At 36.6% G+C, this 25,711-nt stretch overlaps 1 long non-coding RNA gene across 1 annotated transcript; it reads left to right on the top strand.

The window, feature by feature from the left end:
* The first annotated feature begins 19,807 nt into the window (after window positions 1-19,807).
* On the top strand, window positions 19,808-25,430 carry LOC148625047 (uncharacterized). The gene is made up of 4 exons (XR_015920180.1): window positions 19,808-19,932; window positions 23,342-23,434; window positions 24,784-24,855; window positions 25,346-25,430. It is a non-coding gene; the product is annotated as an uncharacterized LOC148625047 (long non-coding RNA).
* The last annotated feature ends 281 nt before the right edge of the window (window positions 25,431-25,711 follow it).

The following is a 25,711-nucleotide window of genomic DNA, read 5'->3' as shown; positions in this document are numbered from 1 at the left end:
TTTCCATTTTGTGTTATTCATTAGAAGAACATAAAAATAAAGCAATGTGTTTGAAAATAAAACAACAAATTAAACACTTTTCAGTGAATACCATTACTTCGTACTGCCAAGTTTGCACTAATGCAAATAATGATTTGTCTTGCAATTTGCTACTTGATAATGAGCAGTCTGTCTGAGGTCTGAAGATTGCAAAATCATTGATCATTAAAGGGAATACATAAGTTTGTATATGTTAGATTTCAACAGACATACTGTGCCACATGGAGATTTGCTGGTCCCAATCAGAGGTTACACATTTTCGAACCCTCATTTGAAGTAAGAAAAAATGATAAAAAAAAACAAAAAAACGAACAAAATGGGTCACATTGATGAATTGCATTGTGTCCAATATGTGGCCAACAATTTAGACAACAATATCAATACCATCTATGACAACCAAAGTTCATGGTATCCATATAACCGGCTTAAAACATTGCATGTTTATGTTCTTGGTCAAGTCAAAGGACAAAAAAAACTAGAAATGCTTGAAGCCCACAAAAAGATTACCCATGCTTCATTTGATTTGAATACATGTATATACTTATTTTATTCCCTGGAAATGTAATCAACTAAGGCATAACTTTTTCAGGTTTTAGACTTTGCCAAATCATGGTTTCTTATCAAATGAATGCTGCTGTTTTCGTCCTATTGTCTTATGTTTAAGCTGTACATAAAAGGAGATATATAGTAGCAAATGAGGCAAAATTGAATGCACAGCACTAGAACAGCGCTTTTATTGCTGTTATTCATTCATGCATCAGATATTTTTATAAAGGCGAGGTAGCATGCAGTGCCCCCTTATTATTTTTTAATAATGGTATATAGAAGAAATCTAAAACATATTTGTTTTTTGATAAATATGAATTTGTTGAAACTGGTTTTATACCATCAACCTTCAAATGCCATTTTAATGAGTTCATGATTGTGTACCTTGGGAGAAAAACTAGGTCCACGCGACTCATGCCACTCACGTTATAAATATTAAACATATTGTTACAAATTAATTGATGGTATTTATGGTTTATCATGACCCATTGTAGGGTGTGTTTCGATTGGTTAAATTAGTTTTTCCTATTTTGTAAATTACCCAGTAGGGTGAGAGGACACAGCTATTATCATGAACTTCATATTTTTTAATTCAAATTGTCTGAATAGTTACGAGAGGTCAAGATTATTTTTTTTAGAATGGGTTTCCACTGAGGTTTTAAAAGATAGTGAGCTTGGTCAAAATATAAGATTCGGGGCGCCCGTTTCAGAAGAAGACCTTTCTTTAATGATAAAACAAACTGAGAATCAGAACCCTAAAAATAACACAAAATGGGCGTTCAACGTTTTTGAGAAATGGCGTTTAAGCAGAGAAGGGGTGGTGCCAGAGCTTCTAAATATGAATTCAGATGACATGGATTTCTGGCTGCAACGTTTTATCGTCGAGGCACATAGAAAGGACGGAGTGGAGTACCTACGAAAGTCTCTATATCTCATTACATGTGGATTGCTCCGATATCTTAGAGATGCTGACGTGAACGATAAAAATTTCTTGGATGAGCAGAATCTTAACTTCTGTAAATTTCGGAAGATTCTGGATGCTCGTATGAAGATGCTGATAGAAAAGGGAATCGGATGCGAGATTAAAACAAGCAGAACCAAGAACCCAAGAACAGGAAGAATCGATGTGGAGAGAAAAGGTGTTCGGGAAGGAGTCGGCAGAAATGCTTCAACGAACCATGTTTTTTTTATTCCGCCAAACTATTTGGACTGCGTGCATACGTTAAACCATAGCAATCAATCAAATGTTTCGTTTAAGTCAGTTGAATGGCGAACGCCGTGACCTACAATGCAGCCAATTTGTTGTTGGGGTGAAAATGGTACACCATTTGTGCAGTTTATTGGAAGACAATCAAAAACCTTTAAAGGGGGACTTGGTCACATGAATATCACCAATCAGAATATTGAACACTACTGTAAACCAGGTAATATTATGTTATTTCATCAATAGTTTGAGTGAATCTTGTATCATTAAAATTTCATCACAACGATGTGCATAAAATAAATCGACTAACAAGAAACAAGAAACACACATATATTGGAATTGTACAACAAATAATCTTGTCAATATAAAGTGAAATTGTAGCATATTTTTCTTTTCATCATTTTCTCAAGTTTATATTTTTTGTAAAAATATACTCAGTTTTAAAACGAAGGTTTTTTTTAAGTATGCCGCCAACACATTTGGATAACTTTCATAATTCACTTATTTTTTTCTTTTCCAAGTCTTGTCTTTTCCGTCTGTAGCGCGACCCCATCGGGTCTCTTTCGAAAACCTTTAGATGTTGTTATTATCAGGTAGAAATGTGCATATCGTAGCAGGAATTCAATCAGACTATATTAGAAGGCGTCACTTGATGACATATTTTTTTTCATCATTTGTCACAAAATTGTTCTGGCAAAACTCTTCTTGCATTTTAAATCAAATATCCTTGAAACTTTTCATGCTTGTGTATTATTATACATGTATAAAGATGCGCATACCGTTTCGGCAAGTGGACCAGACTATTTTTTAGGAGTTAATAACCTTTATTACTTAAAACTGTTGATCCTTTGTGACAAAATTGCTGTGAGCGCAACTCCTACATTTTAAATCGGATATATTTGAAACCGTGCTTGCTTATTATTATCTTGTCTGGATAATTCTTTTTCGTTCGCCAGTCAACTGACTTAAACGAAACATTTGATTGATTGATTGCTATGGTTTAACGCCCGAGCAGCAATATTTCAGCCATAAACATTTGAAATACTGTTAAAGTGCGAAACAAACTCTGAAAATCCTTCTTGTTTCTTATTAAATCTCGTTATTTTATTTTGTTTTTATTAAAGCAGGTTTTTCGCTTTCCTAAAATCCATCGATTTTTCCTTTATAGGTGAACGCTGTATCGCTGATTTCTTTAAAGTCCACCTTGACGCATTAGCAAACGACGGAAAGTTTTATAGGAGACCACTCAAAGGTATCCCCGGAAAACCAATACGATATGGAAATCAGCCGCTTGGCATAAATAAGTTGAAGTCATTTATGAAGGTGATTTGTACCAAGGCAGTATTGTCCGGTTACTTCACAAATCATAGCTGCAAACGCACGTGTGCAACATAGCTGTACAATGCAGGAGTCGATGAGCAGGAGATTATGGCCAGGACAGGCCACAGATCTCAAACAGGGGTAAGGAAATGCAAGAGAACATCTGCCGAAATTTCAACGACCGTGTTCAAGCATTGAAGGTTCTACCGAGTCGTCTGTAGCTCCACAAAAGAAACTTCGTACTGACGGAATGGAAGAGGATATTTCGAACAAAAGGTGTGAAAATTCCAACAGTGGTCAAATTTTTCACGGATGCATTGTATACTTTCATGCTTAAACATGGAAAAGAACCAAATTAAATTTAAATTCTATAAAATAATCATTATTTTCTTTTTATGAAGTTATTTTAATCGAGGTTTAACACGTATTTATGAATAATCTATCAGGGAAGTCTTCTCTTGTGCCATTTTATTTGTAGTAAAACATTTTGACTTATCGCTGTGCTCTTGACAAGTGTCTTAAATGGTTACGTTTTCGTATTTTATGGTGATCCGGAAATTCTTACTGAAGGGGTGGAACCATAAAACTAGATCATTTGTAACTGTTTTGTAACTGACAGACAGTTATTGACAATTATTTAACTCCACCCCTTCACAAGTGTTCTTGTATTGGTAGCACACTCAGAACAAAGGACATCTTGGTTAAACGTGTCACAAGCTGAGCTATCAAATTACCACGAAAGAACGGTTCCTGACAGTATATTCATTATGCCATTTCCTCTGTAAATTATACGAATAATCTGTAGTGAGATAATTATCCGTGTGGTTTTAAGTGATCTCAAAATAGTCTATCAACTAAGACAGAAACACACAAATGCTAATGAACTCCCGAGAAACCCGGCCTCGTGCGGGTCCGGGTGTCAAAGGAATAGGCCCGCAGCAAGCTAAGCTTGTCGAAAGAGGTGCTAAGAACCCATGCCGGGGGCTAGAGCGCTCTACCCATAGAGTAAATGGGTTGTGTGCCCCAGAGATGGATTGGGGTACCCTTGGCGTGTTACATGCTGGGGTTGTCAGGCTATAATACGGAAAACCTGACCGCCAACCATAGTGGTGCACGTTTTGGGAAATATGCCACGTTCCTCGCACGTTATAGAATCCTGCTATAGTATTCGATAGGAGTAGGAACCTTTGCGCTCCACTACAGCAGGCTTAATTGCCCAACCTTACCAATCGCTCCCTATTTCTAGTGGCAATCAAAATTTTTCGACCCTATTATCCTTGCGTCCCATCCCATTTTTAATTTCATCATCATTTCATATTCATTTTATCATTATATTCACGTTCATCGCCTGAACATACCTGAGCTATTGCTGCATTGGCATTAAATCCCAACAATTAACCATCAATCGAGAAAACCGTTTTCAAACAGGAGCGCGTGCGTATGTACTGGATTTGTTAGCGATGATGAAATTATGAAATTACCAAAAAAAAAAAAGAAAGAAAAAAACAATTTGAAAATAAAGAAATCACTTGTTAACAAATTATGAAATAATCTTTTTATGATACATTAAATATCAATCAGATTAACAGTTGTAATTGCATGAGGGCAACCAAATGTCTCACTAAATGTTAGAGCACCCAGATAGAAATTTGTGGTAATTGATGTAATAATCAATAGCAGTAGTAACAAACCCCACTTTTAGATAATGATAAATATCTCTACCCCACTAACAGTGACGCCATTTCCATTAGCTAATACACAGCTAATAGGCCCACAGCAAGCTAAGCTTGTCGAAAGAGGTGCTAAGAACCCATGCCGGGGGCTAGAGCGCTCTACCCATAGAGTAAATGGGTTGTGTGCCCCAGAGATGGATTGGGGTACCCTTGGCGTGTTACATGCTGGGGTTGTCAGGCTATAATACGGAAAACCTGACCGCCAACCATAGTGGTGCACGTTTTGGGAAATATGCCACGTTCCTCGCACGTTATAGAATCCTGCTAATCCTGAAAATAAAGAAATCACTTGTTAACAAATTATGAAATAATCTTTTTATGATACATTAAATATCAATCAGATTAACAGTTGTAATTGCATGAGGGCAACCAAATGTCTCACTAAATGTTAGAGCACCCAGATAGAAATTTGTGGTAATTGATGTAATAATCAATAGCAGTAGTAACAAACACTACTTTTAGATAATGATAAATATCTCTACCCCACTAACAGTGACGCCATTTCCGTTAGCTAATACACGAATACTAACATTTTTCTGTTCAGTTGTTTGCCGTTGAAGTTAATTGTTTTGATTACGTTGCGTGCTCTTTAGTGACTGTCCAGAGTATGTTAAGTTCCTACTCAAATCGGCTTTTAATGACAATTCACGGTCCAATTTTGTGTCAAACTCCAGCAATAATGCTAATGAGATAAAGCAGTTATGCCAATGTTTTGAAATATATTTTAACCTAAAAAAAGTCTATGCAATGATTATGAACAAATTAAAAATTTTTAAAATCCTTAATTTTTAATATCAGAAGGATCGGATTATTTTTTCTGAACACTAGTCATCACATATTACATGCTAATTCTCCATAAACAAAAAGATAATTTGATTCCTGTCTTACGAATTAAATGATAACATGTTTTCTATACAAAAACCCTAACTGTGACCGCAATTGTTTTCATACTAAAAGCTGAGACAACAGGCTACATGATGATACCTATATATTAAGTTTTTTCATTTGCGATATGACAAAATGACATAGAAGTTCAAATAATTGAGCCACAAAATCTATAATTTTTGTTCAATTGGGGTACAAATGTAGGCTAATAATGAAAAAAAAACAATCCGAGAATATATTTTGGTGACTAATGTATTCATAAATTGGAGGTATAAAAGTTCCTAAACACAATGAAGAAATTCGTTCTATTTTCCAAACAGAAGAACTGAATATGCTTTTCGAATTTGTTTAAAGAAAAAAATGAAAAGATGGCGATTTTTTTTAAAGCATACAAACTAAAAACACTATGATATGATGTTCTCATCTTTTGATAAGGTTACAAATCTCAAAGACTGCATTCAATGCAAAATTTCAACTTTGAACGAACGTAACTGTGATACAATTTGTTCGCTAGTACGGAGCATTGTAAAATCAAACATTTCGTAAGAAGACAACGAGACGATAATACCAGGTAGGTAGGTTCGATATAAAGGCAATTTCTAAATCATTTCGAATTTATTAGCCGAATCAACTATAGCATTTACAAATAACTTGCAAACAAAAATTCTTAATTTACATTTAAAACAATGCATAATGAGATTATTGACACCTTAGGCATGTATTTTAGAAACAAAAGATTTTTGAATTTTTTTTAAAATTACCGATGAAACAACTGACATATCGAACCACGAATTACTTTCCTTTCGTTTCAATCTGAAGCTGGTTGTATTAACTGCTTTTAAGTTCGTCAACCATTGAATTCAAAGAAATTTCTGACTTTGTTCATTTAAACACAACTTTTTAGGACAGAATAACTAAAGCCAGCATTGCTTCGCTGAACACCACGACACAGAACTCGCCAAATACTGCGGACAGGGTATTTATGGGACAGGAGACAGTCAGGTCATGTAAAAGAGTAGGAGTCCAAGCTTGGATTGAGAAAATATACATATTAGCTTTGTATGTTCGCCGATACAGTCTTGTTCTGAAATTAAGCATTACTGAAGTCTGCAAGTTTCCTCCCGATCCGTTACATGGCAGGCTCCTTAGACATATAGGCAAACAATTTTGAACTTGTCTTCGAAAAAGTAGAAACTCCCAGAAAAAGTGCAAAAACTATGCTAGATAGGCAGAGCGTCACAAATGCTATGAAACACTTTAAGATCCGTTTCCTGTTCCTTGCGCCCCGTGCAGGTCCGGGTGTAAAACAAATAGGCCTGCAGCAGCACTAAGGGTCGGACAATTTAGCCTCCTGTGGCGGAGCCCTATGGTTCCTACTCCGGGAGAATACCACTGAAGGGTTCTTTAACGTGCGAAGAACGTGGCATCTTTCCCAACATGGTGCACCACTATGGTTTGCGGTCAGGTTTTCCGTATTATAGCCTGAAAACCCCAGCGTGTAACACACCAGGGGTACCTAATTCCACCTCCTGGGGCACACAAACCCAGTTGCTCTGTGGGCAGAGCGTCTAGCCCCCGGTTAGGTTTCTGAGCACTATTTAGTTGCCTTTTACGTCAAGCTTAGCGTTGTTGCAGGCCTATTCTTTTGATACCCGGACCTGCACGGGGCCATAGAATCAAGATGGCGGATAAACAATACATTCAGTGCAAACTTCTTGTAGAAAAAAAATAAATATGAAATCTCTTTCAGATCTCGGATGTAAGAACAAACAATTATTGTATGAGAGTTGTAGTACAGAACGACATAAATAAAATGGCAAGTTTTTCAAAGGAAGTTATGAGTAATTACAAAAAAAACCCTGCAAACACGCCGCGGTGAATTCGAGTATAAGAGCCAGATATATTGGAATGAATAATTATACATTTCATAATATAGACCTACAAAACAATTAAACACAAATAAAAATTTGTAGCCTTTTTTGGGGGTGTATGACATTTTAAAGAATTTGCATGATTCCTACAAAGACTATTACTTAACTCTGTATACTTTTATTTATCATTATTTCTACCTTTAAAATGTGGCCCCTTATAACTTTATTTATTACTATAATATGTAGATTTGTATGAAAGAATATAAATATCACTGGCGGACTCCCAAGGAAAGAAATCCATTTTATGCATTTTACTAATTCATTCCATTTCAAGCGGGGTGTAGTTATTATTATTATTATTAGCTTAACATTATTTATAGTTTAAACTATTTTTTTTTCATTTCTTGAGCAACAACAATATTGTACATGTACTATGGAATCGAACACACATCAAAAAGGGACTTGGACATGCATGTAATTTTTTTTATTAAAAAAGGCAAACCTTTTCTTTAAAAATGATTTGGTGTGTTAAAAGTTTTTTTTATGTCAGTCGGGACGGGGGTTTTATTTGTCTTGTCAAAATTATCGTTCCATTTGTACAAAAAAAAACAAAAAAAAAACGCAGAATCAAGTCAAAATATGAGCCAATTTTCCAATTTATGAGCAAGTAAAGTAGCCTTGAATATAGAAGATTCTATTGATTTGTAATGATGTATAAGACATCTACCATGACTTTGCAATATTGGCTGACATTAAAGAAAGTTATTGGTATTTCATTCAGCAAAAACGTACTTAAATGAATTGCTTAAGTTAGATTTTAGATTTAGAAATGCCATAAAGGTTTCCTCCATTCCCATTGTAGAACAGAAAATAGCATCTAATCTCGCGGGTGTACGTTAGACAGGTTGGCGTGCCTTGTTATGTTACATACTCTTTTCATGAAAAAAATTCGAGGATAAGATCACCAGTGATGCCTTCTTCACTTCAGATGTTACCCTTGTGTTCTATTTTTATTAAAATGATCGAGTTATATTCTTCCCTCCAGCATAATAACACTCCCGGAAAATGGTGATTGCAAATAACTTCATCGATTAAGCTAAATGTTTATGCATCTGCAATTTTACGATTCACAACGAAATATTTTTTACACTTTGATCGTGTTGTACATTTGAATCCCTCTTCGAGACAAAATATACAACAAAATTCGTGTCAAGTCATTCTAAGAAGATTGAATCACTTAGAAAGCAAACACAAAGAATTTCATTTCAGGCTCTATTCTTTTATTTTAAATTTATACATATTTGATTCTGATCTGTAAATATGATTTCAAGCCAATAAAAGTCAAGAAAATGATGATCAAAAGCAATTTAGTACCTACCTTACTAGACCAGGGTGCCCCATGCTGGTCTTGGTGTCAAAAGGAATAGGCCCGCAGCAGCGCTAAGCTTGTCGTAAAAGGCGACTAAATAGTGCTCAGAACCCTGGCGTGTTACATGCTGGGGTTGTCAGGCTATAATACGGAAAACCTGACCGCAAACCATAGTGGTGCACCGTGTTGGGAAATATGCCACGTTCCTCGCACGTTATAGAATCCTGCTATAGTATTCGATAGGAGTAGGAACCTTTGCGCTCCACTACAGCAGGCTTAATTGCCCAACCTTACCAATCGCTCCCTATTTCTAGTGGCAATCAAAATTTTTCGACCTTAGTATCCTTGGGTCCCATCCCATTTTTAATTTCATCATTATTTCATATTCATTTTATCATTATATTCACGTTCATCGCCTGAACATACCTGAACTATTGCTGCATTGGCGTTAAATCCCAACAATTAACCATCAATCGAGAAAACCGTTTTCAAACAGGAGCGCGTGCGTATGTACTGGATTTGTTAGCGATGATGAAATTGTGAAATTACCAAAAAAAAAAAAAAAAAAAAGAAAAAGAAAGAAAAAACAATTTGAAAATAAAGAAATCACTTGTTAACAAATTATGAAATAGTCTTTTTATGATACATTAAATATCAATCAGATTAACAGTTGTAATTGCATGAGGGCAACCAAATGTCTCACTAAATGTTAGAGCACCCAGATAGAAAATTGTGATAATTGATGTAATAATCAATAGCAGTAGTAACAAACCCCACTTTTAGATAATGATAAATATCTCTATCTAACAGTGACGCCATTTCCATTAGCTAATACACGAATACTAACATTTTTCTGTTCAGTTGTTTGCCGTTGAAGTTAATTGTTTTGATTACGTTGCGTGCTCTTTAGTGACTGTCCAGAGTATGTTAAGTTCCTACTCAAATCGGCTTTTAATGACAATTCACGGTCCAATTTTGTGTCAAACTCCAGCAATAATGCTAATGAGATAAAGCAGTTATGCCAATGTTTTGAAATATATATATCAGAAGGATCGGATTATTTTTTCTGAACACTAGCCATCACATATTACATGCTAATTATCCATAAACAAAAAGATAATTTGATTCTTGCCTTTTTTTTTCATACTAAAAGCTGAGACAATAGGCTACATGATGATACTCGGGTTTATCTAAGTAAAAGATAAACCAATTTAATAAAAGAGAAATTAATCTATTCTTTCACAACGTTAAACCGGAATCCGTTCCGGATGTATCCCGATTTTATATTTACGTCTAACGCTGCCATATTTTTTGAAACACCACATCAAAACAGATAATCAATCCAAGCCATCCTCCTTAAAACGCAGCATGAAACCTGCCAAAAGAAAACGAGCAGCCCCTAGAAGGAATCAACAATACGGAGATGCTACAAAAAACCAGAAAAAGAAGAAGACTTTGCAGACTGCTCAGACGTCATCGTCGCCACGCCAATCCAGAAAAATACCCTCGACAGCTTCCACGTCGTCCAGCGAAATTGATGCCACTGATGCCCCTACTCAAGGTCCCTCGACCAGAAAGTCAACTTTATCTGTGAGCCATGGTCCGGTCGTCAATATCATAGCCGATGAAGCATTGCCTCCCATTCCTGATGAGTCTCGTATGCCTGTTCCTGTTACCGCACAAGAGGTCCCACCCTAGCAAAGCTCGAGTGGAATTGGTAGGTTTATCAATACTTCACAAACCTTAGCACGTCCATTTTACTCTGGGTCTCCTGTTCCCCCCCTTTCCGATCCTGATACACAAAGGTGTGGCGATATGTCGTACATCAATCAATCGCCCGATTCTGTGTCTAGTGTCTTTACTCCTATATCATCTCACGTCCCAAGTAAAATAAAAGAGAAAGTATGGGCAGGTGAATTTGTAGATCTAAACTTGCTTCTCAAATCAGCTCAAGATTTAGCAGATAACTGTGAGTTAGATGGAGAGCTCACTATAAAAGGGGGTACCCTTGCCGTTGTAAAACAACAAAAAACACAGTTTAAAAACATTGAAACTTGGACTAATGCATTCATGATATATGCAAGCATTATTTTAGAGAAATGGCCCCAAAAAGGGTTAGAACTTTTCAAATATATGCAAACAATTCGACTTGCAGCCTCCAGGGGCTATTTTCGAGGTTGGGTTCACTATGATGAACAATACAGGTTGCGTAAAGCGGCGTCCCCAACTTCTTCTTGGGGAATAGTTGATATGGAACTTTGGATGATGTGTGTTTCAACCCCTTATACACCCCCTTCTCAGTCAGTAGGTCATGGGTCGGTTCAAGACCCTTCAAATCATAGACCTGGACATTCCTCACCAACTTCGTCTGTTTCTGTGGTCAGTTGGGGGCAAAACAAGACTAGCGCTGGTCAAACAACAGGCATAGCGCAACAAAAAGTGGCACTCGCTTAGAGAAGGTCCGAAAACGCTTAAACACTGCAATAAAAAATTTCTATTTAACTGAGGGCCTTGCCGAGATAAGACACCCGAATATTAGAGCATCTGAAATCGACCTCTACCGGTTTGATGGGGTTCACTTGACCGATCTCGGAAATGACGTACTTCTAAACAACTTTGAAGGTGCTTTGGAAACCTTTTTATCCTCACCCGATGTTCGTTCATTCCCTTAGGATTGTCACATTCGTTAATATATGTTATCAAATGTTGAAAGGAATATAAATGATTTATTATTTGAAGCGGTAGGGCCGCGGGGGGGGGGGGTAGATATTTGAACGTGTATAGACACGCCCATTTGGCGGAATCTGGCAAGATAAGGGGACACTATCCTTTCCTTAATTGTACGTCGGGTCATATCAATAAAACTTTCCTACGCTTTACCGTTGGAAGTTGGTCTAGACCATCTCATGCCTCCATGAGTGGTCGGTTCTTTTCTGATCACCAGATTGAATTTGGCCAGGGTATTCTAAATACAAATAAATAATCAAAATAAATAATAAACTCACTCCCATGTTTTTATAAATATTAAATGAAAAAAGTGGTTGCTACCATGGGGTGACAAATGGTATGGGCTGGCGTACTGGAAAATCGTGTCCCTCGTTCTCTCAAGGTACCTTGAGGAATGTGAGCATCCATTGTTTACCAATGGTGCACAGAGTTGTCCGTATACCCCTGCGTTTGGCATTCTGTTTCTCTATCTTGTCAATTCCTCTCTTGCAGTGAGCTGTGGCCGTTATTGGCCATTTATATTGTTTCTTGAATTTTTATAAGCCAAACAATTGATTCTTTGATTAACTATATATTAAGTTTTTTCATTTGTGATATGACAAAATGACATAGAAGTTCAATTAATTGAGCCACAAAATCTATAATTTTTGTTCAATTGGGGTACAAATGTAGGCTAATAATGAAAAAAACAATCCGAGAATATATTTTGGTGACTAATGTATTCATAAATTGGAGGTATAAAAGTTCCTAAACACAATGAAGAAATTCGTTCTATTTTCCAAACAGAAGAACTGAATATGCTTTTCGAATTTGTTTAAAGCAAAATGAAAAGATGGCGATTTTTTTTTAAAACACACAAACTAAAAACACTATGATATGATGTTCTCATCTTTTGATAAGGTTACAAATCTCAAAGACTGCATTCAATGCAAAATTTCAACTTTGAACGAACGTAACTGTGATACAATTTGTTCGCTAGTACGGAGCATTGTAAAATCAAACATTTCGTAAGAAGACAACGAGACGATAATACCAGGTAGGTAGGTTCGATATAAAGGCAATTTCTAAATCATTTCGAATTTATTAGCCGAATCAACTATAGCATTTACAAATAACTTGCAAACAAAAATTCTTAATTTACATTTAAAACAATGCATAATGAGATTATTGACACCTTAGGCATGTATTTTAGAAACAAAAGATTTTTGAAATTTTTTAAAAATTACCGATGAAACAACTGACATATCGAACCACGAATTACTTTCCTTTCGTTTCAATCTGAAGCTGGTTGTATTAACTGCTTTTAAGTTCGTCAACCATTGAATTCAAAGAAATTTCTGACTTTGTTCATTTAAACACAACTTTTTAGGACAGAATAACTAAAGCCAGCATTGCTTCGCTGAACACCACGACACAGAACTCGCCAAATACTGCGGACAGGGTATTTATGGGACAGGAGACAGTCAGGTCATGTAAAAGAGTAGGAGTCCAAGCTTGGATTGAGAAAATATACATATTAGCTTTGTATGTTCGCCGATACAGTCTTGTTCTGAAATTAAGCATTACTGAAGTCTGCAAGTTTCCTCCCGATCCGTTACATGGCAGGTTAGCTTTCTGAGCACTATTTAGTTGCCTTTTACGACAAGCTTAGCGTTGTTGCAGGCCTATTCTTTTGACACCCGGACCTGCACGGGGCCATAGAATCAAGATGGCGGATAAACAATACATTCAGTGCAAACTTCTCGTAGAAAAAAAAATAAATATGAAATCTCTTTCAGATCTCGGAGGTAAGAACAAACAATTATTGTATGAGAGTTGTAGTACAGAACGACATAAATAAAATGGCAAGTTTTTTTTAAGGAAGTTATGAGTAATTACAAAAAAACCCTGCAAACACGCTGCGGTGAATTCGAGTATAAGAGCAGATATATTGGAATGAATAATTATACATTTCATAATATAGACCTACAAAACAACTAAACACAAATAAAAATGTGTAGCCTTTTTTGGGGGTGTATGACATTTTAAAGAATTTGCATGATTCCTACAAAGACTACTACTTAACTCTGTATACTTTTATTTATCATTATTTCTACCTTTAAAATGTGGCCCCTTATAACTTTATTTATTACTATAATATGTAGATTTGTATGAAAGAATATAAATATCACTGGAGGACCCCCCAAGGAAAGAAATCCATTTTATGGGTTTTACTAATTCATTCATTTCAAGCAGGGTGTAGTTATTATTATTATTATTATTAGCTTAACATTATTTCTAGTTTAAACTATTTTTTTTTCATTTCTTGAGCAACAACAATATTGTACATGTACTATGGAATGGAACACACATCAAAAAGGGACTTGGACATGCATGTAATTTTTTTATTAAAAAAGGCAAACCTTTTCTTTAAAAATGATTTGGTGTGTTAGAAGGTTTTTTTTATGTCAATCGGGACGGGGGTTTTATTTGTCTTGTCAAAATTATCGTTCCATTTGTACAAAAAAAAAAAATCGCAGAATCAAGTCAAAATGTGAGCCAATTTTCCAATTTATGAGCAAGTAAAGTAGCCTTGAATATAGAAGATTTTATTGATTTTTAATGATGTATAAGACATCTACCATGACTTTGCAATATTGGCTGACATTAAAGAAAGTTATTGGTATTTCATTCAGCAAAAACGTACTTAAATGAATTGCTTAAGTTAGATTTTAGATTTAGAAATGCCATAAAGGTTTCCTCCATTCACATTGTAGAACAGAAAATAGCACCTAAACTCGCAGGTGTACGTTAGACAGGTTGGCGTGCCTTGTTATGTTACATACTCTTTTCATGAAAAACTTCGAGGATAAGATCACCAGTGATGCCTTCTTTACTTCAGATTTTACCCTTGTGTTCTATTTTTATTAAAATGATCGAGTTATATTCTTCCCTCCAGCATAATAACACTCCCGGAAAATGGTGATTGCAAATAACTATTCATCGATTAAGCTAAATGTTTATGCATCTGCAATTTTACGATTCACAACGAAATATTTTTTACACTTTGATCGTGTTGTACATTTGAATCCCTCTTCGAGACAAAATATACAACAAAATTCGTGTCAAGTCATTCTAAAAAGACTGAATCACTTAGAAAGCAGACACAAAGAACTTCATTCCAGGCTCTATTCGTTTATTTTAAATTTATACATATTTGATTCTGATCTGTAAATATGATTTCAAGCCAATAAAAGTCAAGAAAATGATGATCAAAAGCAATTTAGTACCTACCTTACTAGACCAGGGTGCCCCATGCTGGTCTTGGTGTCAAAAGAATAGGCCCGCAGCAGCGCTAAGCTTGTCGTAAAAGGCGACTAAATAGTGCTCAGAACCCTGGCGTGTTACATGCTGGGGTTGTCAGGCTATAATACGGAAAACCTGACCGCAAACCACAGTGGTGCACCGTGTTGGGAAATAAGCCACGTTCCTCGCACGTTAAAGAACCCTACTGTGGTATTCTCCCGGAGCCATAGGAACCATAGGGCTCCGCCACAGGAGGCTAAATTGGCCGACCCTACACACCTCTCCCTATTTCCAGTGACAATCAAAATTTCTCGACTCCATTATCCTTGTGTCCCATCCCATTTTTAATTTCATCATCATTTCATGTTCATCGCCTGAATATAGCTAAAATATTGCTGCTCGGGCGTTAAACCATAACAAACAAACATTTGTTGTTGTCATGCCATACGATCGTCGAAATCTCACTTTCCTCAGCGGCCTGTTTTCATAGTTTTGGCTGCTATGTTAGTGGCGGGTATAACTTCCGGGGCGGTGCTATTTATTGCTTATACTGACAACCAAATTAATTAATTAAAGTGGAGGCTACAAAATGATTCATATGGTAATAGTAATAAAATTGTTCGATTGTTAAATTTTTATAATTATTGTAAAGGAAAGTTGGTTTAGCGGGAGATTTAACTTCCTCCCACGAAAATTCCAACATTATATGACGCTCTAACTAGAGTATTGACGTCATCTACGTTCCAAAGTTTTGGAGTTCTGCTAAATCTTTCGATCGAGATAGACGTGTTTTACACTTAGGTAATTTTCGGCATTACTTTGGATATTTTCTAAATTATTTTGACTTAAATATTTATTTAAAGGAATTGAGACCAAATGGTTAAGATAAATTATTTTTGAAGCGAAGATTTTTTTAGCAGACTCGAGCTGGTCTCTAAACTTTCAATTTGCTGAAGCTGTTGATTTTGTTTGATATTTGAGACATAATTTAATTCTTAATAGATTGATTTTGCTGGCAAAGCTTCAAGTCTCATAATAAAATGTTCTAGTAAATTTTTGACTGTTTTCCATAAATAGGAACTTTGGCAGTTAAGGGAACTTTTCAGATTGGACTGAAAAGTTATTACTCTTGCTCAAGTAAAGGATCTTGAGTGATTGTAATTTAAAACTTATAACATTAAGGGGAGTTTCCATAACTGATTGGGAATTCAGTTTGTAACTCTAATTTCTTTGTTAATAAATAAAATGGAGGTTGGGGAACCGACTTTAACCTTAAACTTCCTAAAATTATTAACCAATAAATAATATTAGAGCAGAACTCAGCCTGTATTTGTGTAATTCAATTTTAAAGTAATCTAAACTGATAGTTTACTTTCACATTCTAATTATACTATTTGGGGTCTGTTATATTGTGTGGTATTTCGGTCAGAAACTTTCATTTATAAGGTTGTTAGCGCTGTAAGTGGGCTGGCTAACAATTGAATGATTTTGAAGTTAAATTCAATGTAGTTCTGATTGAATAAATTATTAGAAATAATAAATTTATTAACAGTTGGAATCTTGCTAATTTACTCAACAACAACAAAAAATAATAATAGTAAAATCAAGAGACGACAACAACCAAGCGAAAGAAGAAATATTATATTCTTGAAAGAGAATATTAGCATCCTTAAAATATTTGAATGAAGTCAGATTTTCCTTTATTTATCATTTTTACCCCTGTGGATTACAATATACATTCCTTATTCGACTCTATTATCTTTATGTGCTGTATTATGCCTTTCCCGCTCAGCCCATGATCAAATATTTACTTGCCCAGTAATGTGTCTCAATCTACCAAAAATAAACCCGTGACAGTACTTTCATGAATTGATAACAACGCATGAAATGGTAGGAAGTCTGAATTCTAAAGAAGAAAAATCCATTTTCACGAATATATATTTGAATCCAAATTCCCAAATTGAGCAGAAAATTTAGATACATCGTTTGTCATTTAAATTATAAATGACCGAAAGGTGAGTTTACAGTGTTAATTTGTTGTGAATGATCGAGCTTTTTGTTTTGTACTGAAACCTGTTCTATAGGAGTAGGAATACTTTTTAAAACTCTTTAGGACAGTTCTCATGTGACAATTAGCCTTTCCTGGTTTTCTTGATATGGAAAATTTAAGTATCAATCGAACGATACCAAATCGTATTTTAATAAGCAGTGCATATTGCGTTAAAATATTAATTATCTTTTTTATATTCAAAACACGTTTTGCTGTTATAAGACAATTTTATTGCAAACTATAAATAACAAAACAAAAAACACCCACAATAAAAGGTGCAGTATTTCAGGTATTGACAACATCTTAAAGGAGCTAACGTTAAGTCTACATTAAAGTAATGTATCGATTCCTAAATCATTTCCTCATCTCAAAAATCTGTAATAATGAGTTGTTAGCAGGTAGAAAATTTTTAAACATTGGGAAATAATATGACGATTTGAATTACATATTTTACCTTCAGATAAGCAAAAGGATTGATTGATTACTGTGGTTCAGCTGCAATATTTCAGCTATATTGAGGCGATGAACATAAAAGCAATGACACAATGAACATGAAATGGTGATGATGAAATGAAAAAAGGGATGGGACCCACGATAATAGGGTCGACATATTTTGATTGATTGATTGATTGATTGTTGGGGTTTAAGGTCCGAGCAGCAATATTTCAGCTATATTCAGACGATGAACATGAAATGATGATGATATAAAAAAGGGTCAGAACACAAGGGCAACGGGGTCGACAAATTTAGATCGCCACCAGAAAGAGGGAGGAATGGGTAGGGTCGGGCAATTTAGCCTCCTGTGGCGAAGCGCAAAGGTTACTAACGTGGCATCTTTCCCAACACGGTGCACCACTATGGTTTGCGGTCAGGTTTTCCGTATTATAGCCTGACAACCCCAGCAGGGGTACCCCATTCCACTAAAATAAGCAAAAGGTAAAGCAGATACATACACACACAAATTGCGCATTAAAATTATCAGGGAGACTATCGTTCAAAGAGAAAGGAGTATTTGAATGGGACGAATTGAAGAGAGAAAAAAAAGATTAAGTGATTGTTGGGGTTAAACGCCCGAACAGCAATATTTCAGGGACACAAGGACAATGGGGTCGAAAAATTTTGATTGCCACTGGAAATAGGGAGAGGTGGGCAGGGTCGGGCAATTTAGCCTCCTGTGGCGGAGCGCAAAGGTTCCTTCTATCGAATACCACAGCGGGGTTCTTTAACGTACAAGGAACGTGGCATTTTTCCCAACACGTTACACCAGTATGCTTTTTGGTCAGGTTTTCCGTATTATGGCCTGACGACCCTAGCATCTGGGATACACATCCCAGTTACTCTGTGGGCACCCCTAGCCCCACAAGCTAAGTGCTGGTGCAGGCTTATTCGTTTGACACCCGGACCCACACAGGCCAATTTGACACCGAATCACCAAGTTTTAATGTAACTGTCGACCTTGGTTGATGGTATATTACGATGCAAAAAAAAAAGAACTTCATGTAAAGGTCATAAAAAGTAGACTGTATTTCAGACGTATCTCACTATCTTCAATTTGTAAATCGAGAGTTTCATTTTTTTTTATCTGGAGCAATTTTGTATAGACGTAACAAAATTTTTTTTTTACCATTATGCATATGTTCGTTCACAATTTCTGCCATACATCGACATCTCCTTATACCCCAGGGAATCTGAATAAGAGATTTCTTACAACTCGCATACTCAGAAAATGTATAAGAGTAAAATGTACTCCCTAATTAAATTCGTTGTACTACATTTTAAATACGGATTGATTGATTGTTGGTTGGTTGGTTGTTGGGGTTTAACGTCCGAGCAGCAATATTTCAGCTATATTCAGACGATGAACATGAAATTGATGATAAAATGAATATGAAATGATGATGAGTTGAAAAAGGGATGGGACACAAGGACAATGGGGTCGATAGATTTTGATTGCCACTGGAAATAGGGAGAGGTGGGTAGGGTCGGGCAATTTAGCCTCCTGTGGCGGAGCCCTATGGTTACTACTCCGGGAGAATACCACAGTATTATAGCCTGACACCCCAGTATGTAACACGCTAGGGGTACCCCATTCCACCACCCGGGGCACACATCCCAGTTGCTCTGTGGACAAAGCGCCCTAGCCCCCGGCTAGGGTTCTGAGCACTATTTAGTCGCCTTTTACGACAAGCTTAGCGCTGCTGCAGGCCTATTCTTTAAACACCCGGACGATTGATTGTTGGGGTTTAACGCCCGAGCACTCGGGCGTTAAACCCCAACAATCAATCAATCAATCTCTCTCGTACAAACTTCTTTATCTTGAACGGTAGGGTAGCCTCCTTTCTGACTGTAAGTTAGTAGTATTGTAGCAATCTCCGGTATTTTTTAACAGACAAAACTCATATTGTTTTAACAAACATGCAACTATTACTGCACATGATATACAGTGAGGCTATCCAATAACGCGTGTCACTGTAAGTAGGAAGTTAATACGAACAGAAATCAAAAGTTCAATATATTATTCATACTTTGTTTGATATTAACACTTTCTTGAAGTTTATGTTCAACTCTTAACAATTTATTCTAAGATTAATCGAATAATATAAAGAGCTAATACCCTTAGTATTCCCAAACGCTAATTGATAATTTCTTTTTCGTGGGAAGAATAAACTAAAATTTGAATTTGAAATATAGAAATCCCATTCTTATCTCTAAGGTATTTTAATATTTTTAAGTATATTTCGCATATTCATATATATATATACAAGCTCCAAAGTTTGTAAGGAGTCTTGTATTCAACTGACAATTCTGACCTCTAAAATTAAGCCGTACTCTATAACGGAATGGTTCGGAAGTATTTTATTTTCTTGATGATGATAGCTTGTGACGTATGTTTGTCAAGATCGGTAAGTTAGCAACTAAATATTGTAGGTTTTGACACGAACGCAGAACAAATTTCGTATCATGTTGGTTTCCGATTACTTTCGTTTTTACAATAATTTGGGTTAAACTTACCGGATCTTTTTTGAAAGTTTAACATTTGTTACTTTGGGATATGGAGAAAGGCCCTATAGTTTTTAGACCCCTCCCTCTTGAAAATAAACTGCTTAAAGGGAAATGAAGGTTCTGTTAATAGAAATAGTTTGATATCCAATTATGATGATTCCGTTGTTGATGTGTCCCTTATGGAGTTCAGTTTCATGATTTTTTAACAAAATGTACCTGCCATTAACCGTTTTAGAGTGATTGGGGTACGCAATTTGGATACGCCCAATTTTGGTCGATTTTCGTCTTTTTAATTGATTCCTCTTGAAAATCTCAGCCTGTGTTTTTCAATTAGATTCCAGATAGTGCGGTTTTCGTGTAATGAAAGGCAAAATAGTGCCAAGTCATTTTTTTATATTTATCATCGGCGTTTGATTTTTTAAGATTCCTTTTGAAAATCCTGGTCTACATTTTTTTTCAATCAGATTTAAGATATCTCTTACAATTTTTTTAGATGACCCTTACGGCAGAACTTCTTTATTTGTTTGTTTGTTGGGGTTTAACGTCCGAGCAGCAATATTTTAGCTATATTCAGACGATGAACATGAAATTGATGATAAAATGAACATGAAATAATGATGAAATGAAAAAGGGATGGGACACAAGGACAAAGGGGTCGACAAATTTTGATTGCCACTGGAAATAAAGAGAGGTGGGTAGGGTCGGGCAATTTAGCCTCCTGTGGCGGAGCCCTATGGTTCCTACTCCGGGAGAATACCACAGTAGGGTTTTTTAACGTGCGATGCGAGGAACGTGGCATCTTTCTCAACACGGTGCACCACTATGGTTTGCGGTCAGGTTTTCCGTATTATAGCCTGACAACCCCAGCATGTAACACGCCAGGGGTACCCCATTCCACCACCTGGGGCACACATCCCAGTTGCTATGTGTGCAGAGCGCCCTAGCCCCCGGCTAAGGTTCTGAGCACTATTTAGTCATTTATTCTTTTAACACCTGATTGTTTCTGCATTATCATCATTTGTTGTGCTTGTACATGTACTTCACTTTACACGGTACTTCGTAATGTCATTTGTTTCATATGGGAAGATATTTTTTATATGTTGTTTATCATGTTAGAAATACTGAACGGCACTGAGAGTTTTAGTGAAATTTCCTTTTTATATTTTCTATATCAAAAACTTCATAGTACATAATATGCTGCTTTGTTTGATTCAAAATCAGGAGTATCGTCAAACCATGTGCTCTTCAATATTACGATAAAATTTCAAATTCACCAGCAAAACGAATGTAGTCGTTGAAATACCCTTACTATCGTATGTTTGATTTAATAGTCAGATGCCATTACAATTCATCTGTGTTTTTAAAATTTTTTTTTTCAAAATATCAAAATATCCGATATCACTGTTAGAGTAAATTCCGACGTGTTATTAATAAAATTCGTTTAACAACACGCGCAATTTCAAATTATTTAAATAAACAAATCAAACCATAAAGAGTGTCAACAAATTAATTTTTTTTGTTTGTTTGTTGGGGTTTAACGCCCGAGAGCAATATTTCAGCTACATTCAGGCAATGAACATGAAATGATGATGAAATGAAAAATGGGATGGGACACAAGGATAATGGGGTCGACAAATTTTGATTGCCACTGGAAATAGGGAGAGGTGTGTAGGGTCGGGCAATTTAGCCTCCTGTGGCGGAGCCCTATGGTTCTTACTCCGGGAGAATACCACAGTAGGGTTCTTTAACGTGCAAGGAACGTTGCATCTTTCCCAACACGGTGCACCACTATGGTTTGTGGTCAGGTTTTCCGTATTATAGCCTGACAACCCCAGCATGTAACACGCCAGGGGTACCCCATTCAACCACCTTGGGCACATATCCCAGTTGCTGTGTGGGCAAAGCGCCCTAGCCCCTGGCTAGGGTTCTCAGCACTATTTAGTCGCCTTTTTCGACAAGCTTAGCGCTACACGGGTCACAAATTAATTTTAAAAGCCACGCTAATTGTTATTAAAACACACTTCGATCATGATTTGTAATAAATCAGTTTTCCGACTAATTAGTTGACTTCGAGACATCAGGGTTAACTAACCTCGAAGTCTTATCGAGGGGACTGATTGATTACCTCGAGTTATCCGAGGTTTCGATTCATCCGAGGTAGCATTGTATTGGAGTAAGGGGAGTTTTGCTGGGACTTTGTAATTAGTTCGAGTTATCCGAGATTTCGACTAATCCGAGTTCGACTGTACATACGACCCGACATTTCAACAATGTAAACCACCATATGACCCGTGTTTGATTGATTATTGGGGTTAAATGCCCAAGGAGCAATATTTCAGCTACATTCAGACGTTGAATATGAAATGGGATAATAGAATGAACATGAAATGATGATTAAAGGAAAAGAAGGGATGGGTCACTAGGATAATACGGTCGATAAATTTGATTGCCACAAGAAAAAGGGAGGGATGAGTAGGGTCGGGCAATTTAGCTCCTGTGGCGGTTGATTGATAGTTGGGGTTTAACACCGGAGCAACAATACTTCAGCTATATTCAGGCGATGAACATGAAGTGGATGATAAAATTAACATGAAATGATGATGAAATGAAAAATGGGAGGGGACATAAGGATAATGGGGGTCGACAAATTTTGATTGCCACTGGAAATAGGGAGAGGTGGGTAGGGTCGGGCAATATAACCTACTGTGGCGAAGCCCTATGATTCCCAATCCGGGAGAACACCATAGCAGGGTTGTTTTAACGTGCGAGGAACGTAGCATCTTTCCCAAGAGGTGCACCACTTTGGTTTGCGGTCAGGTTCAGGACAAGTTTCTGAGCACTATTTTTCCGCCTTTTGCGACAAGCTTAGGGTTGCTGCATGCCTATTCTTTTGACACCCCGATCTGCCAGGGGCTCCCTGTTTGATGGAAGTATCAAAAGTGTACATTTGTAAGGGACTTTGACGGAGGACATTTGGTTTGTTTGTTTGTTGGGGTTTAACGTCCGAGCAGCAATATTTCAGCTATATTCAGACGATGAACATGAAATTGATGACAAAATGAACATGAAAGGAAGACATTTGGGAAAGTCTTTCTAAACAATCTTATTGAAGCAAAAAACAAAAAACATGAAACCTGGCTTACCTTGACTATGTTTATTTCATATAATTTACATAAGGCAAATCCGAAGTGTTGCTTTTTTTTTAGCGTATCTCTACATATAGAGTATTTAACATTAGATCGAGTATTTAATAAATTTACAAGTTTTAAATATAATTTGAAAAAAAGTCAAAAATTTTTACTTTTGTAGCTTATCTATGACGAAATGGATGCTGAGAACCAGATTCTTAGGTACAATCAGATGAAGAGTTTACTACAGGAAATTCTGTCCAGAGGACAAGATGTAAATATCATATCATAACTTGCGTATATAAAAAGAAAACAAAATCAAAATAAATTGATTGATTGTTGGGGTTTGTTTGTTTGTTTGTTTTTTTGTTTGTTGGGGTTTAACGTCCGAGCAGCAATATTTCAGCTATATTCAGACAATGGACATGAAATGGATGATAAAATGAACATGAAATGAAAAAAAAAAGGATGGGTCACAAGAATAATAGGGTCGACAAATTTTGATTGCCACTGGAAAAAGGGGGGATGGGTAAGGTAGGGCAATTTAGCCTCCTGTGGCGGAGCGCAAAGGTTCCTACTCCTATCGAATACCACAGCAGGGTTCTTTAACGTGCGAGGAACGTGGCATCTTTCCCAACACGGTGCACCACTATGGTTTGCGGTCAGGTTTTCCGTATTATAGCCTGACAACCCCAGCATGTAACACGCCAGGGGTACCCCATTCCACCACCCGGGGCACACATCCCAGTTGCTCTGTGGGCAGAGCGCCTAGCCCCCGGCTAGGTTTCTGAGCACTATTTAGTCGCCTTATACGACAAGCTTAGCGCTGCTGCAGGCCTATTCTTTTAACACCCGGACCTGCACGGGGCTTGTTGGGGTTTAACGCTCGAGCAGCAATATTTCAAATTTTGATTGCCACTGGAAATAGGGAAAGGTGGGTAGGTCGGGCAATTTAGACTCCTGTGGCAGAGCCCTGTGGTTCCTACTCCGGGAGATTACCACAGTAGGGTTCTTTCCCAACACGGTGCACCACTGTGGTTTGCGGTCAGGTTTCCCGTATTATAGCCTGATAACCCCAGCATGTAACACCCCAGGGGTACCCCATTCCACCACCCAGTTGCTCTGTGGGCAGAGCGCCCTAGTCCCCGGCTACGGTTCTGAGCGTTATTTAGTCGGCTTTTACGACAAGCTTAGCGCTGCTGCAGATTTATTCTTTTGACACCCGGACCTGCACGCGGCCAAAATAAATTGAAAAATATAACAAATGGCAAGTGTTGATGTTACGTGTATAATTTGAATTCAAGAATGTTTTATGGCATTTTTTGTTTGTTCATACAGTTGATATTGTTTACGTACACGTTCGATAGCCATTGATCTTCAGATTTCATTTCATTTTTAAAAGTTAATTAGCTGTAATGTTACCGGATTAGAATCCTTTCTTTTTTTCTGTTTTTTAGTATAGACAATATTGTGTTTTTATTGATGGTTCAAGCCCCTCTTCAGGATCAAAAGTAGAATATCACAATACTTTGCAGTTATCATTCCTACTAAAATAACATAAGTGATTGATGTGTATCACAAGTTTCTAGACTAACCGTCTTTAAATATTTCTTTTACCTAAAGGACCTATTTGTTATGCAGAAGAAACTTTCAGTATGTACTCCAGATGGATGTGGTATTCCAGAAGAAAGAAAAGTAATTCAAGTAACGTGAACTGAACATCTGATACCGCCACCACACTCCGCAGAGACATACTTTACACCTATATTACTTCTTTATTTACGCATGTTTATTTCAAATTATAACTTTCAGTAAAAAAGGGGAGGCGACATTGGAACAGTTTTCCCATATGTCTGTGGCTTGTGTCTAAAAAAACTAAATCAAACAAAACCGGAGACTGTTTAAAACCTCTGTATTAATTACCAATTAAAAAAGATGTTTTGTTTCAAAAATAATCAGTAAACGAGTGATCGGTAGAATAGTTTAGAATAATTAAAGTAAAAAATTACTACATCGTCTACACATGATATCAGCTTTTGGGTATTAAACAATAAACCTCGGATAGGATAGTTTTACACGCTCATTAGCCTCTATTGAAAAATACAACGTTAACAGTATTTATACACTCACAATCATAATGATCATATGAGAATTATTAAAATATTTCTATTTGCACTTTTTGCAGAGGAATACAACTAAGAAACGTATTTGTCTGCCTTCTGGGTGTGGAAAGAGAAGATTTTTTTGAGAGCTCTTGACTAAATGCAGACTATTACTCGTTTTGTTTTCAAAAAATAAAATATTTAACTTATTTGACTTGTCTGGCAATTACCTAAATAACTGTGGTCAGTATATCTGAGTACATGTAACTATAGGACGTTCAGAACGATGCTATACCATTGCTGTACTTATACTCCAGGATGTCATTAGATGGATATCCACGTCAGTGAATGCGAGTACATGTCACTGTATGACGTTCAGGACGATGCTATACCATTGCTGTACTTATACTCCAGGATATCATTAGATGGATATCCACGTCAGTGAATGC

Source organism: Perna viridis, chromosome 2 (assembly GCF_037379345.1).
Source record: "Perna viridis isolate PV_CMFRI_1.1 ecotype Kerala chromosome 2, ASM3737934v1, whole genome shotgun sequence".
NCBI lineage: Eukaryota > Metazoa > Mollusca > Bivalvia > Mytilida > Mytilidae > Perna > Perna viridis.
This window is presented reverse-complemented; position numbering and strand designations above follow the sequence as displayed.